The following is a 17,201-nucleotide window of genomic DNA, read 5'->3' on the forward strand; positions in this document are numbered from 1 at the left end:
CTAGCTCACAGAAAAAAATGTTTCCGTGTGTTCTGCATTGGTCAGAATGAACTCAGAATATTCTATGTTCTGTTCTAGACAACATTATTTTGATGAGACAGGCACAAGCTGGAGTGATCTCAAAATGGGCAGTCTAGACAGTGAACTGGAAATGTTCTCACTTAAAGAAAAATTGAATGGGCATGATAGTTGATAGCTCTGGTATAGAAAAGGCAAGTACATGTAGTCTTGGCCAGCTCAGGCTTCTGTAACAAAATACCATAGACTAGATGGCTTAATAGAAATTTATTTATCACAGTTATGGAAGCCAGAAGTCCAACATCAAGGTGCCAACCTATTCAGTTTCTGGGCAGTGTTCCCTCCCTGGCTTGCAGATGGCCCTCTGCTCACTGTGTGCTCACATGGCCTTTTCTCAGCACTTGCAGAGGATAAAGACACCAGCCCTACTAAACTAGGACCCCACCCAAATAAACTCATTTAATTTTAATTACCTCCAAAAATCCCTTTGTCCAAATTCAGTTACATTGTGGGTTAGGGCTTGAACATACACATTTGGGGAAGACACAGTTCAGTCTACAGTACAGTCTGTTGCCCTCTAAAGTAAACATTTTGGGAGGCATGTCGTAACTCACCATAAGAAAGCTTTCTAACTAAAGCTCTTCAACCTTGAATCCAGTTGCCCACCCTCTGAAGCCATGACCTTCCTATCACTGGAAGTCAGAATTCAGTTCAAAGACCCATTCTTGCAGTGATGTTGGGGAGGAGATTCCTGTAGTGAATGGACGTTTAGAACAGAAGACTGCTAGGGGCTCTACAATTCAAAAATTCTAGTATTTAAACTTTTAAATGTTGCTATTCTACTAGATTTACCCCAAGTTGTCCTTCTCTTGAGGGATTGAAACCATATGTGGTTATTTTGGCATAATAAGAAAAGTTCAGTAAAAGGCTTAAAACAGCAAAAGTCAAACAATATTGGATTAAGTAAAGTTTCACAGTTCTCGGTTTTGCAGAAAGCAACAATATATCTATGATCCTCATCTGGATTAGGTGTGGATTTATGATTTTGTATGGGGTTGGGAGGAAGTGATTTAAGTAAATTCTTAAACTGCATCCCAATCACTGAGAGTTATCAGTTTCTTAAGAAACTCAAAGAGATCATTAGTGGATTCCATGAATAAGCTTAGAGGTGTCTAATGTGTAAAATCATTTCATACCTAGTGATTGGTAGCCTTTAGGCAGAAAAAGCCAAGAAAAAGAAACTAGATTAAGAAAGAAAAATAAGAATATTCTTTCACTGCTTTTCTTCCAGAAATTACATGGCCTCTTAGTATGACTGCCACATGTAGTAAATTTTCAATAAAAACTTTCAGTTCTGGATGAGCCAAAAATACTTGGCAATCAACACTATGTATTAATTCAGAACTCTGTTTTACTATGAGCTGCATTATGGTCAAAGTTTATAAAATATGGTATTTTACCTTAATATAAAATATGTTTTGTGTTTTCCTAAAAATTGTGTCAGTGAGCATAAGACAAATGAGTTAGTTGTTGTCGATGCCTTACTGTTTAGTAAAATGAGTTATACTCTTAAGAATGTTTAGCAAAACATTAAAAAAATATCCAAAAAAGGATATCAAAAGTTGTATTTATCATGAGGAGAGAATAGTTTCCATACAAATTAAGAGCAATGCTTCCAACACAGGATCCAACAGCATAAAACATGGTTCATAGTGATGGGTTTTTTCCTCTCTCTCTCTTTTAGGTCCTTGGATGCGGGACAAAGATCTCCAAATTGGTACACATATTTTATTGATGAGTCCTAGTTCATTAGCCTGTGCTGACTTATAAAGAAGAATCTTTGACTTGAACTTGATCTCATGGCCTCCAGTAGTAAGGTAACCATGTAATTTATATGTGAAAATGACCAAGGCACTTTTGAAAGTGAAAGGGGACATAATTACACTAGTTTAACAGGGGTAAAAAGAAAATGTGTGGGCAAACCAGAATATTTGGTAACCATATCATAGGACACATTACAGGGTGATACCCCAACCTCTATTCTACCCCAAATGATACTCTAAGATAGTAGTCCTCAAAGTATAGTCCCAGACCAGCAGCACTAGCATCACATGGCAACTTGTTAGAAATGTAACCCCAGACCTTTGGAATCAGAAACTCTGAAGTAGACAGGGTAGCATTGTGTGGCTTTTAGGATTCCTCCCATTGATTCCAAGGAATGTTAAAGTCTGAGATCCACTGGTATAAGCCAGTCATAATATTCATTTCCTTCATCAGGGTTTAGAAACAGGAAGGTCTAAAGCGAGTTTGAGCCAATGAAATATAAAAAAAGGCCAGCTGGAGATTTCTGGAAAAGATAAATCAATCTATGTCTTGTTGAACAAGGGATTATATTGCCTTACGGGTTGAAGACAAACGATCTGGGAACTGTAGAGGAGACACTTGAAAAGACATTGGCTCTGTTTGGCTGCTGGATCAAGCTATCCAGAAGTCTATCCAACCTCTGGGCTATGTGGAAGAATTCACTGGTTGAAGCCATTTCTGTTTCAACCAGGGGAAAGCATCCTTCCACACCAGCACTCATTCCCACTTGTCTTGAACTAGCCTTTGCAGGTTCTTCTCCTGCCTTTGCAGATTATCTTCTCCCACAATGCCATCCTTTCTTTCTTTTCTCCCATCTCTCCCTACCCCTTTTCTCATGTCAGATCCCCCCACCTCCTTCAAAGTCCAGTTCACTGCCTCCCTCATAAAGACTCTACCCCAACTTGTCTCTTCTTCAGAATTCAATTTCACTTGCTTTCTGAAACACTGATCTGTTTTCATCATATACTACCTCTTACTACTTTGTCTCCTGTCAAAGCTCCTTATCATGTGCAAGGACATGGCCCCTGGCATTGGGAGTGACACTCCAGGATGCTCAGGAAATACTCAATGTAGATGGTGATTCCTCTGGTCAATGGAGATGAGGGACTGGCACCAGTTTTTGCCTTTGTTAGCAGCTACCATCCCCAGGTCATAGGTGTTCCTTGATTGTGACCACCACATCAAACCCTGCCTTGATTACAACTTGATTCCTACCTTGGCTAAAGCTAGAGTTAGACACCTTTATGACATCCATGAGTCAGAAACCCCAGGAACGAAAAGAGATAGGTTACCAGGTGAATGCTTGGCTACCCGCACAGAAGAGGACTTGAGGTCAGGTCTATGCAGTGAGTAGAAAATGGAGTTGCTGGACCATCCTTAGCATTGTTCTTGGGATTTGCTCTCTTCAGGAACTGGATACCACCACCTGAGTTGCATTGGTGGCAGGAAGCTACAAGTGAGGACGGATGTGAGCCAGAGATTACTCTGGCTCCTAAGAAGGCAGCATAGTTTACCGTGTGAGGAGGTGGGTTTTAGAATCAGAGCACCTAGATTTGACTCTTTGTAGAGCCTGCTGTCTACATGTAATCTTGGGCAAGTTATTTGACATCTCTGTCTCTCAATTTCCTCATCTGTAAAATGGGGATACTAATCATACATTTTCTGACATGAGAAATACACAGGATTGTGTGTCTAAAACACTTAGCCTCCCCCCTGGTATACAGAAAGTGCTCAGTCCATAGTAATTCTTAGTGAGCCAGGCTCTTCACGGCTCAGTGCTGGCTTCCTTCCTCCCTGTGAGCATGGGGGAGGAGGGCCTGACACTTCCCTGTTCAGAGGCAGGGCAGTGGGTGAAAGGTGAAGAGAGGAAACTGGAATCTCAAGGGCAGTTGGAGAAAGCAGGCTTTGCCCTGCCTTTCTGCAGCGCTGAGGCTGTGGTTTAGCATCTGAATCTAAAACTGACCAGTATCCTCAGCACCACACTTTTCACCCCACCTTCCCCAGAGGCACTGGCACAGAGAGTCAAGGGCAAAGAGAGGAAGTGCTGGGGTTGCTACTAACTCCTTGCGTTACCCAGCACTTCCCAGCTTAGAAAGTTCTTTCCCATCTTTTCTCTCATTTGGCCCTCAGCTGGTCCTCATGCTGTAGCCAGGGATCTCCCTTCTTAGGCCCATTTTACCCATGAGGAATCAGAGTGATTGTGTGACTTGCCAAAGGCGGCGCAGTCAGGAAGTTACAGAGCCCGGACTCAGAGATGTTCTGACTCCAATTTAGTCATCAGCCCACCCCCTGCCCATATGCCCTGCACATACAGTCAGTTTTCTAAAGAAAAGCATAATTCGTATGTTCTGCAGGTAACATTATTTGAGCCAGATTGTCAAATACTGAAAAGCTTCTCACCTCTCTTTCCAGGATCCTTTGCATAATGTTCGAATATGAATCTGGTTCCCAAGAAAAAGAGTGGACAGGTCTGCTTTCAGTTACTTAGTTATGCAGAAAGTATTTACTGTCATGCCTTAACCTGAAGGAGGAACCAAATCCTATTTCACTTGAGTGTTTGCCCAGATCTCTATTTCTTATGTAAGAATTCATAATTCTTTTTTTTTTTTTAAAGATTTTATTTATTGGGGCGCCTGGGTGGCTCAGTGGATTAAGTCTCTGCCTTCGGCTCAGGTCATGGTCTCGGGATCCTGGGATCGGGCCCCACATAGGGCTCTCTGCTCAGCAGGAGCCTGTTTCCCCTTCTCTCTCTCTGCCTGCTTCTCTGCCTACTTGTGATTTCTGTCTGTCAAATAAATAAATAAAATCTTTAAAAAAAAAATTTTTATTTATTTATTTGACAGACAAAGATCACAAGTAGGCAGAGAGGCAGGCAGAGAGAGAGAGGAGGAGGAAGCAGGCTCCCCGCTGAGCAGAGAGCCCGATGTGGGGCTCGATCCCAGGACCCTGAGATCATGACCTGAGCCGAAGGCAGAGGCTTTAACCCACTGAGCCACCCAGGCGCCCCAAGAATTCATAATTCTTTTTTTTTTTTTTTTAAGATTTATTTATTTATTTGACAGACAGAGGTCACAAGTAGGCAGAGAGGCAGGCAGAGAGAGAGGAGGAAGCAGGCTCTCTGCTGAGCAGAGAGCCCGATGCGGGGCTCGATCCCAGGACCCCGGGATCATGACCTGAGCCGAAGGCAGAGGCTTTAACTCACTGAGCCACCCAGGCGCCCCAAGAATTCATAATTCTTAAATAAATTCATAAATTCATGAATTTCTTATGTTAATTCAAACCCAAGTCCCCATATTTGACTGTCATGATTCTTTTCTTTCCCTTCATATTTAAGGAAGGAACCTGAAGTGTTTATGAAAATTGCAAGAGGACAAAATCAGATGGAAAGGTTTAGAGATCTAGGGTCAAAACAGTGTGAATTCACTGCATCAGGAAAGGATTCTAATAGAGCACTTGTTTGAAACAGAATCTTGGTATGTGAATCATCTTAAGCAAGCAACTCTGGTTTGGGACAGCTGATTCTTGTGCAGCAGTCTTGTTCTCAGACTGGCTAGGAACTGAAAATGTGGCCACCCATGGAAGAACAAGTCTTAGTCTCTTAGCCATCCATACCCACTGCTGTAAGTGGCATAAAGAGCCTGGACTTCAGGATATTACAGACCTAACTTAGAATCCTGCTTCTGAAATTTACCAGTTCTGTGGCCTTAAGTAACTTCCCTAGCTTTTCTGAGCTTTGATTTCCTTCTTTCTTTCTTTCTTTCTTTTTAAGGACTCTGTTTATTTACTTGAGAGAGAGAAAGAGAGCAAATGAGAGCAAGAGCCCAAACGAGGAGAGGGCCAGGGGGCAAGGGAGAAGTAGATTCCCTACTGAGCAGGGAAGTGGATGTGGGGCTCAGTCCCAAGACCCTGGGATCATGACCTGAGCCAAAGGCAGATGCTTAACCAACTGAGCCACCTAGGCACTCCTGAGCTTTGATTTCATCTGTAGAACAGGAGAATAGTACCAACCTTCCAGATTGGTGGGAGGATTAAGTTAATCAGTTTAAGTAGATAGAATACCTGGCACATAATGGCTGATTGGTAAATGGTAAGGATGACTTGTTTGTGTAAGCAGTTAACAAGAATTATACCATGGCAGTGGTTTCTAAACCATATCCTTACAGATAATACAATTGAATGATATCAGAAAAATGACAAAAATCCATTGGTTACACTCAGCCTGAACAATAATCCCTCTCTGGCTTGATGCATCAGGCTTAGCCAGTTACTCAAGAACCTCACTCACTTGCAGACAGAAGATTCTGCGTCTTAATGTGACAAGATCACTTCAGGATTTAACATCAGATCTAGGCTGTTCCAAGGCATTCATTTCTGTCTCACATTTACTTGATGTGATCAGCTCTTATCATCCCTCTTCTGGCATTGACTATTTGTTCGAACCAAGGACTAATTGGAACTAATCGGCAAGTTCTAATTTTCTCAGCTGCAAAGAAGTTTGGATATACATTAAATTTTTTTTCTTTTTTTTTGTATTTTTTATTTTTTACTAACGTATAATGTATTATTCGTTTCAGGGGTACAGGCCTGTGACTCACCAGTCTTACACAATTCACAGCACTCCCCATAGCACATACCCTCCCTAATGTCCATCACCCAGTCACCCCAACCCTCTACAGTAAATTTACTCTTTTAAGCTGTGATTCTGAAATCTAAAGAGAGCCCTGCCTTGACTACTTGCCCAATAGGTGGCAAGAACTAGAAAGATGAAAAAAATCTCCTCATCTTTACAAAGGGCACCTACTAAAAAAATTGCTGTGTGTATGTCTGTATCTCTGTGTTTGTGTGTGTGCGTGTAAAGATCTGACATTTATGTTTTCATTGTTATTTTGAGACCCTAAACTTCAGACTCCTGCTTATCTATCATAGTTTATTAATCAGTATGTAGGCCATTCTGTGACTGAATTTAATAATAGTAATAATCATATAGCAATAATAACATATCTTCTCATTTATATTATTTTTCCACATAAAGCAACTTTTCATATATATCTTACTTAGATTTCATAATAACTTGCTGAAATAAATTGTATTCCCATATTACAGATAAGGAGGTGGCAGTTTAGATGAGACAAGTAACCCACCTAAAGTTATAGAAGGAATAAGTGGCAGAACCATGTGGTCTTCTATCTCCTCATCCCGGGATTCCTCTCCAACCCATCATCTTAAACAACAAATCATTACTGATTGTCCAGTGTGTACAAGGTGTCATGACTGCCTCTAGTTGCCTAACTGGTTGCTTCCACCAGAACCAGTAGCCACCCATCCCATGATCAGTGCCGTGCACTCTTGCACATAATGTGATGAGCCTCAGAGACTGACACAAAACGTGAAGTCATTGGAAGGCACAAAACAGTAATTAAGAATTCTCTCTATTGGTGTTATTCCTTTTCTTCTGGAATGTTAGCTTCATAAATGCTTTCATAGATTTTCCTTTAAGGCAGCTTTAATGATGTGATCCATTTCCTTATGTAAGAAAGGCTCAAGAATATTGGAACTCATTACTTGCCTCAAAGAAGAAAATATTTTGTTTGGCACAATGTCGACTGTTGGCCCACAAGTTGAACCTGACTGTTCTACTTAGAAGAAGCACAAATGAGTTTAGATCTACAAATTCAGGATCTAAAATATTTTGGCCAAATGCTACAGAAATTTCCGCCTTACAAGTGAAAATTCCAATCAAAATGAAAAACACTTTGCATAGAAGCAACACTGTACATTTTTAGAGATGATTCCAGGGCCTGCTGAGGGTTTTCAAAGCTGTACAAGAGCAGCTTTTTCCATCCATGATCTGCCATACTTCTAATTAATTTTTCCCATTGTTTGGTCTTTTAACTCAAGGTAGCAAGTTTCTTATGTCATGAGGGAACATGTGTTGGTGTCTGAAGTTTTTCTGTTGGAGAATGTGGAGAGAGGGCCAAGTGGGCCAGATACTTCTGGCAAGTCTGAGCCTTCTGTCCCCTCTTCCTCTTCCTCACAAGCCAAACCCCAGAAGCCACGCAAAGAGGGGCTTGAGGCATAGCTGTAGGAAAAGCAAGAGTACCGAGGAGCAGTCTCGTATCTGACTCTTTCCAAGACCAGACCCAGGCTAATGTGAAGTTATCACACCCTCCAGCTATGTCTACTGCCACAATCTATATCTGTGGAATCTGTTGGAAGATTTCATTGAGCTAATAAAAGCATTATGAGTGTAGTCAGTAAAATGAGCTTTTAACAATGTGGGAAATTGCTTAGGCCATAATGGTAAATGAAGAAAACAACATAAAAGTGATCTAGAAGTAAACAATATTCTTAGAAAATAAGATTTGAAGAGAACACACCAAAATGTTAACACTTCTGGACTGATAGCACTGTGGGCTACTGCTGTATCCTGCCCAGGATACATTCTCCCTCCAGGAAATAATCCCCTGTATTTGCTTCAGTGAACCAGCCTCCCCTCTTTCTCAGACAAGTGTCTTGGGTAAGCTGCAGAGGTGGGATCCAATGGACTAAAACTAATCATCTTATCTCATTCCCCCCACCATGGTTTGCACATGGACATGTAGCTGAATTCAAGTCAATGAGACATGAGGAAATGTTTGCTAGAATTTGGGGGAAAGGCAGACTTCACTCTTCTCTTATTAAAATGGTAAGTGATGCTGAATTTCAAACTGTACCAGTCATTCTGTTACTGTAGAGTGAAAGTATGGTAATAATGCTGGTGACCCCTGTGTAGAGCCCAAGGCTCCAGCTATACTGTCCAGTCTGAGGAAGGAGATGGAGAGAAGCCAGGTTTTTGGTGGCATCATTTGAGCCCATGGATCAAATCTAGCCTGGAGTCTCTGGAGTTCTCAGAAGTGGTATTGGGTTATTTTGTCACTTATAGTATAAGAAGCTCTAATTAATACAGAAATTGATACTGTTTTATTTTATTATTTTTTTGATACTGACAGTAATTTAAATTATAAAAGTAACTTTTCACTCTGTTTTTATAAATAGCTGTTCCCATAGTGTTTTAAGAGCACAGTCTTGGGATTCAAACCCCAGAGTCTTTAGTAGCAACAATGAGACCTTGGGATAGTAGCTTTACCCACTCTGGGACTCGATCATCCCCTCTTTAAAAGGGGGCTTGTATTTCAGCTGTGCAATTCAGTTGCATAGAATTGTTGTGAGAATTGCTAATTAATCTATAAAACACTTAGAAAATCGTCTAGCACGGGGTGAACACTTAGTGTTTGTTATCACTCTGATTTTCACACACAGTAATCCCCAATGGCCGAGTATGATGGATAGAAAAGATTTTTCTTCCAATGCTCTCTATCCCATTACATTTTTGACAAGTTCAAAATATCAAATGTCATTAGAAGGTATTTGTGAAACAGGTGGTGAGGTGACAGTGTGGCATAGTGAAAGAGCATGATTTTGAAAGCAGTTAAGACAAAGGTACCAGTCCCTGGAAATGAATTTCTAGCTGTGTGGCCTAGGGCAGCTGTTGAAATTCTCAAAGCTTTTGCTTCCCCATATATAAAATGGGAATGACAGCACTTTCCACACTGGTTTATTGCAAAGATTAACTGGGATATTAAGTGCCTATGATAGTGAGTTCCTGTCACACAGCTGGCACTCAAGGAAGGGCAGTATTATGAGTAGTTCTTTAAGCACTGAAAGTTTGTCTCTGATCAGTTAGAGCAAATGGCGTAAATTATTCCTATCTGGAAAAAAAAATCACTTTCTCTTCTTCTTAAAATCAAAATCACAGTCAAATGATTTGGAATCATTTTCTGTATATACGGTTGGATCATTCAGTCCACTGGGAGCCAAAGACCCTAGAGGTTTAAATATATACTGGCTTTCCCTTCTCCCACCTCCTGCCATTACACATAGACACATGAGAGGAATTGTCCATTCTTTCATTTCTTGTTTGGCCTTCATACATGCAGAGAATGGCATGGCTGAATTCTAATAAAACTATTTAATAAAATAGGATGCATGCTATATTTAGTCTGCAGACCCTCTGTCACACAGCTCTGCAGGCAGAACCAGAGCTGGACACACAAAGTTCAGTGCCAGGCAGCTTTTAAATGTTTTTCCCCCTTTATTTACCACAATCAAGAGTGTGGGCTGCCTTGAATGTCCCTGGAAATTTTCTACATGACCTCTGAGACTCAGTTCCCAAGTCACTGAACCCTTGGGGAAATGCTTTGTTTTAAGCTCTGGCCCGGGTACTTGAAAACAAGTTTTCATTGGGTTGATCTCTCCCCTCTTCTCATTCTTTACACAGCAAAAATCACGTTAAGGACAGCAGATACTCTGTATTCTAATTTAGGGTTTCTTACCTATGACTGTAATGGCAGATGTGAGAAGAGGGAGCATAGATTTGGGAGAGCTAAAAAACTTCCTTCTAGTATTCAACTATTTTAGTAAAGTTCATTCCAGATTATGTTTTTTCTCTTTGTACTCTTCATTTACTAACTTTTCCCCATTGCTTCAGAAAAATGATCACAGCATTTGTAGGGAATAAAGGTATCAAACTCTTGGCTTTCAAATTCCAAAGGCTTGGCCAGGTACAAGAAGGATTTGGGGAGAGTGTTTGCTCACCAGTGTTCATTGCCCCTTCTGGTAACACCAGCCTCCCACCCATATCCCCCTGCAGGCCAGATAAAGACTTCCCTAGTTGGGGAGAGCATAAGTAGATAAATGAGTGTAAGCAAGGGAAGTAGAGAGAGTGAAGAAAAAAAGGACCCTCTACCATGTCCTTTACCTTGAGTTTAGTTCTCAGGTGGGGGAAAATGATGGAGCCTCATGATGATATTGGGGATCTGTTACTCTATGAAATCCTGGGAAGCAACAGCCTTGAAGTGTTTCCTAGCACACAGTGTTTTGACAGTAGTAAGTTAAAAATGGCCACATAGAGTGCTATTGAGTAGGGAAAGCTTAAGGCAGCCCCTCTGAATCTCCAGCAGCCCCAGAGAGGCACAGGTGAAGAGCTGAATTGCCCCTGGACCGTCAGGAAGGGCACAGGATTTAGCTGACAAAGGGCGCAAGGGGTCTTATAACACTGAGTCACGAAAGTAGAAAGTGGCGTGGACTATGCACACCATGAATCCAGGTGGATCAAAGACAGAATCTACTGTGGTGGCCGTGACACCCAGAAACCAGAGGGGTGCCATTGTTGGTCGTCTCAACAGATTGTCAGGCCTTGTCAAGACTGAGGACAGAAGCCCTTTCCTACTGCCCCAGAAGTTAGCTCACTCTGGAGAAAAGAAAGTAGAGGAGATCATCTGGAATCATTTGCATTCTTTTGCTGTGAGTTTCTCATGGCCCAAAGCAGGGAGAAGAAGTCCGATATATTTTGGGGGGTGGAGATAATTCCCAAGATGAATATTGAAATATGGTAATCAAGTTGGGCAATGAAAGTAAAGAAGGCAATGATAGGGCAAGGGAACAGAGTAAAGCTGTCTTTTCTTGGCATAGGAACAGGAAACAGTATATTGGAAACTAGCCCAGGAACCATTAGCAAATTGGTAATATGACAGCCTGGAGTTGGAGGTTATGATAAAGATAAGTTTGGAGAAGTAAGTAGAGGGCAGGTAATGGAGGACTTTTATGACACACAAAAGTGGCTTAGATGATAGAAAGGCATTGAAAGAGATGATCAGATTTTCAGCATTGTGCATGATGGGTTTGAGGGTTTCATTCTGGTTGTTTATTCCTCCCTGACAAAACTTAATAATTTAAAATAACATTACGTATTACAGTTTTGGAGGTCGGGAGTTTGGGCAGGGCTCAGCTGGGCAATCCTTCTGCTCTGTGTGGCACTGATTGGCACCACAATAGTATTCCTCTGGCGGTCGATCTGGTATGGGTGTTACAAGATGTCCTTATATTCATGCCTGGTAACCGGGCAGCTGGGCCCCTGTCCCTCGCCATGTCATCTCAGCCCTTGCCATATGGTCTCACAAGGAAGTTGGGCTTCTTCATGGTGGTTCAGAACTTCCAGGGATCAAGGTGAAAGCTTCTCTTAAAGGTCAGCCCCTGAACTGGCATAGAGTCCTTTTTCTGTACTGTGTTGATCCGTGCCATACTCAAGCTTAGCTAAATCTGCTAGGCAGGGAAACAGACTTCACTCCATCCACAGAGAAGTATCAAAGAATATCTGGCCTTTTTTAACCCACCGCAGGGTGAGAGGATGTGAGACTGGGGTAGACAGAAGTACAAGAGTTCTTAGAATCCCCAGTTCCTTAAGTATTCTTGTGCGAGCACTTCCAGATGTTCTCTTAACACCTTTCTTGTGGCACTAGGACATGGCTGTAATTGCTGGCTTATTCACCTCTTTCTCTCATTAGACTCTGAGAGTCTCAAGACCAACACATGTTTCTTACTCAGATCCATATCTAAGTGCCTGGCACATCGTAGATGTTCAGTAATTATTTATGGAATAAATGAACTGAATAAATTGGACCAGTTCTCTCAATTCCTGGGTCTTGGAACACCAGAGCAAGCTCCTATTTGATATAATCCCCTTCTCCAGATCCAGATCTTCTTATTGACTTAAGAAATGCTGGATTTGAATGTATAAAGATAGCATTCAGTATGAACACATAAAATAGCTTTCAGCTTTTGCCTCCTGTGTTAGTTTTCTTTTGTGGTACAACAGATACTACAAACTTAGCATCTTAAAACAACACACATTATCTTCAGTTTCTGTGGAACAAGAGTCTGAGCACAGCTTGACTGGGTTCTCTGCTTTCGGTCTAAAAAGGCTCCAGTTTGTTGGCTGAGGATGTTATCTTATCCGAGGTTTGATGTGGCAGGATCTGCTTTTGTTGGCCAAATTCACTTCCTTGAGTTGTGAAGACTTCAGTTTAGTACTAGCTGTTGGCCAGAGGCCATCCTTCATTTCTTGCTACATATCTAACAGCTCACAGTATGGCAGTCTGCGTCATCAAAGCCAGCAACGAAGAAAGAGTCTCTTCCCAAGAGAAGTATTATAATTTCATACAACATAGAGGCCAGCACATGGCAATTTGATTTGTCAAAGCTACAAAAGGAAGACACTAGTAAGATGGGCACTGTCATCTTACATAACATGGTCCTGTGCATCCCTTCTCTCATGGAGAAGAAATCACACAAAGAATACTGAGAAGCCAGAGGTCATAGAATTTATATTAAGAGTCTGTCTGTCATGCCCACTTAAAGCAAACTAAGGATTCTCATAATTTAAAACATGAGCTAGATTAGCTTTGTTCCCAGTTTCATTTGACTCTGACACTAAATTCCATTTATTATTTGTTGATCCTGGAAAATGATCAAACCTTAAAATTCTAAAGGAAAAACAGGAAGGACAATTTTCAAGAAATTCCAGCTATCTCAAGAAGTATATTTATTTAATTTTTGCCTTTTCAGTGGGTACTGCCAACTCCTCTTGAGGAGACAGACACACATTTAGTACCAAATCTCTATCCAAATTCTAGGCAAAAGCCTGGGAACTCTTGGCCATACAAGTCCATAAAATAAAATATTTTTTTAGAAGTTCATGTTGGGGGGTACCTGGGTGGCTAAGTGGTAAAGCCTCTGCCTTCAGCTCAGGTCATGATCTTGGGGTCCTGAGATCCAGCCCCGCATCGGGCTCTCTCCCCGCTTGGGAGGGAGCCCGCTTCCCTTCCTTTCTCTCTGCCTGCCTCTCTGCCTACTTGTGATTTCTGTCTGTCAAATAAATAAATAAATAAAGTCTTTAAAAAAAAAAAAAAAAAGAAGTTCATGTTGGTACTTTCTTATCTGGTTTATCTGGTTTTAATATAAGTATCAGACTTGGAGCCAAGGAATCTATTTTGTAACTGAAAAGTATTCTTGCCTATGAGGGTCAACAAAGGAAGAACCTTTGCTTCTCTAAAAGTTGTGTGAGAGTTAACAAAAGCAAAGTATGATGAAAATCTTCAGGATGACACTCTGAAGCTAGCCTGGGCTATTGCAAAGTTACAGTCCCAGTACCTGACTTCCTTATCCTGTGTATGTGTCTGGGAAAACTATTGCATCTCACTGCTGCTCACACTTCTGCACCGGCCTTTCCTGCTCCCTGAAAGCCCAGGGCTATCTGACAGGGTTTCCCAGAGGTCTAGTGTAACAAGAAGCTAAAAGCCCTCTGCTTCCGTTTGCATCTATGTTTAACCTTTATTCAGAGTAGTATTTATTTCACTTCTAACTCTCTTTCTCTACTATAGTTGTCCATTACAATGAAATAAAATAAGAAAATACTTATAACATTGAGAAGTTTCTGCTTAAATTCTCAATTTTAAAATAATAGCCATAAAACTGTTGTGTTAGAAATCAGAATATGGGTCACCAGTGGCTTTGTAATAACCAGAAGGAAGCAGGAGGGGTCTTTGGGAGGTGTTGGTCATGTTCTTTTCCTTGATCTAGATGCTCATTATATGGCTTTGTTTGGTTTGTGAAAAACCTCCAAGTTGTGTTCTTACTGTATGCACAGTGATTGTGTGAAATTTTTGAAGTGGGGTCACATTATTGTTTAGTTTCGTTGCTGTGAAGTGAGTTTGCCGTGTTTTTGAGCTTGGAAATTTAGTTACAACTTGATTTAAGTTCATATTTCATCCCAAACTTAGTAAGTAGATTATAGTATGGCTGGAACTGCTTCATTTTGAAATTTATTTTGAATGACTTTTCATTCTGCTTGGTGAATTAGATGCTATTAGGTTATAAAGATTTTAACACATACAAAACATTGTCCCCAACTCAACATTGATTAAATATTTAATTGAAAAAATTTTCTAAGGTATTTTATGCTAATAATGATAAATATAAAACTAGGGGACTGAAATTGGTAAAGAGTGGGACCAAGAATGCAGAGGTGGAAAGCTTTTAAAAGAATAAGGCAGTGGGAAAAGAAGAAAAAGGTATACACTTGCCTCCTAAGTTGGAGAAAAGTGAAGATTGCTCACAAATGATGCTACTGGGTTTTTCCACGGAATAATGAAACAGAACATCTAGAATAGATTTTGGGGTGGGGCCGATAGTTCAAGGACAAGGAAAATAGTTAGGAAATAGCATTGATAAGGTAAACATGACTGAAAGTCAAGGGAATTGAAAATACTAGTGACAGTGCAGTTTAAAAAGTTGATAAAAGGGTTCCCACAATTTAGGGAGATAAGCAAAGGTAGGAAATAACTGATAAATTTTCAGAACAAAGACTGGAGGTCACACTGAGGACAAACCATAGACTCAGTGGGAGAGAACGAGTAAAAGAGATACAAGAGTAGGTAGTTGTGGGTAGAGAATCTTAACAATTGAAAATGTTGCAGGCGGAGTAATTTCATTTGAGGACTGGATTCAAGGAGTGACTACATCTATGGGCTTCTGACAGAGATGAAGATGATTGGAAAAGAAAGATGAGAAATCGTGAGGTCAGGGTTCTGAGTCATGATCATGGATGCTGAAATCATTAGGCTGGGGCAGGACATGCAGATCCTTCCAAGGCTGACACAGAGTTTCAGAAACACAGTAGGGCACAGGCAAGGAAGTAAATGGCTGTCTTGGTCACTGCCAACTGTATGCAAATAGTGAGCAGGCAGAATTGGTCTTCAGCACAGATTACCTTTGTTATGTAGCACTTTTTTCCTGGCTCTGTTCACCTGCTCTGAGTAACCTCACTGTCCTCATATTGCTCTCTCACTGTACACTTCCCTACTCTCTGCTTTTGATATATGTGAAATCCAAAATGATCCTAAGGCATACATGGAAAGTTCTTGATTGATATGTCACTTTTCCCCACTTACTGTTGCATCTTGATAAGTTTTCTCATGACAAATCCTTAACTGAAAAGTGGTCATTTGAGGGCCAATACCCTAAAGAGGTGCCTGCAAACTAATAATTCCAGCCATGGGGGGAAGGGCTCTTTCTGTTTTGAAAAATCTTTCTCCAATATTAATTCATCCTTTTAGCCCACGACTTTAGCCATCCCCACAAAACGTGAGTTTCTTAGAAGTTAGGCTGGGTTAGGCCAATACATAGATACCCACAGAAGGAATGACTCAGTTGTTTGCTCTCTTGACCAGCGCACAAGACAGACTAGTGTGCTGTGAGATATTAATTCCCTCCATCTTTATTCCCTGTACTGGTGAAATATCATCATTTTCATTATATGCTTTGATGCAAAAGGTTTGGGAAACACTGACATAAGTCATCCACGAACAGCTGATATTTATTGAGCACCTACTATATACTGAGAGTCTCATGTATTTTAACTCATTTAACCTTTGCAGCATTCCCATTAGGTTGAACCATTATTCTCATTTTGCAGATAAAGAAACCGAGATGACCTGCCTGCCATCACAGACATAGGAAGTGGCAGCACCAGGATGCAAACTCAGGGAATTTGCAACCAGAAAGTTAAGTACACTTAACCACTATACATTCCTCTAAATAAATGTTTGCTAGATCTAAATAAACAATTTAAATTTTATACGTTTGTTTTAAACATCCCTGTAAATGGCCGACCTAGAATACAGTACAGTCACACTGTAGGTTAGCGTAGCATGACAGGGTGCACCAAAAGCTGAATACAGTGTAGCTTTGTCCGTCTTACAGCACATCCCCAGGTTTGCTTAGGACTCCTTTATCACTAGACCCGCTTTTCCGTTTCTTTTCAAAAGTACTTCATCAACCACTAAGAGATCATAATTTGTTGTGTTTTCCTCTTTCTGAATCCTGAATATAATGAAAAACTTTGTAATTTTGTAATTGTTTAATTTATGGGTATAATTTGTTCAAGTCCATTAAGCCATTATTGCCCTCCTACAGCGTGCCATTCTTCCACAGGAGGCCCTGGCCTCGGGTTGACACTGACACACACACACACACACACACACACCCCACCCCCGACCCCCCCACTCCTTACAAGTTTGTCATCTTGCTTTGGGGAAAAACAAAAAAACAAAAAAACACAGCGAGCCTGAAAGTCCATTCTCAGGCAGGGTATGTATGTAATGAAATTAGTTTTTGCTAGGTATTTTTATCACAGATTGGGAGGTACAAACCGCAAAGAACTAGTTTCTTGGCGTGTCACACCACCTCTAGGGTTCACTGATCAATCGCAAACAAACTCATTTAGTAACTTATATATATATAAGTTATATATATATATATATATCCTGGCAAGGTTCATTTATGCATGCCTTGGACTGAGGCCGCCGCCACCACAATCTGCAGGCATCTCGTGTGAAGTCACGACCATCGAGTCCTTCACTTCCCCGGAGAAACTCCCACGCCTC

General features: G+C 40.9%; 1 long non-coding RNA gene across 1 annotated transcript; it reads left to right on the top strand.

Moving 5' to 3' along the window:
• Nucleotides 1-1,774: 1,774 nt before the first annotated feature.
• Nucleotides 1,775-16,812, top strand: LOC309862292. Its single transcript, XR_014310405.1, has 3 exons — nt 1,775-1,895; nt 8,484-8,566; nt 16,232-16,812. It is a non-coding gene; the product is annotated as an uncharacterized lncRNA (long non-coding RNA).
• The last annotated feature ends 389 nt before the right edge of the window (nt 16,813-17,201 follow it).

Source organism: Mustela nivalis (genome assembly GCF_964662115.1).
Source record: "Mustela nivalis genome assembly, chromosome: 3".
Taxonomy (NCBI): Eukaryota; Metazoa; Chordata; class Mammalia; order Carnivora; family Mustelidae; genus Mustela; species Mustela nivalis.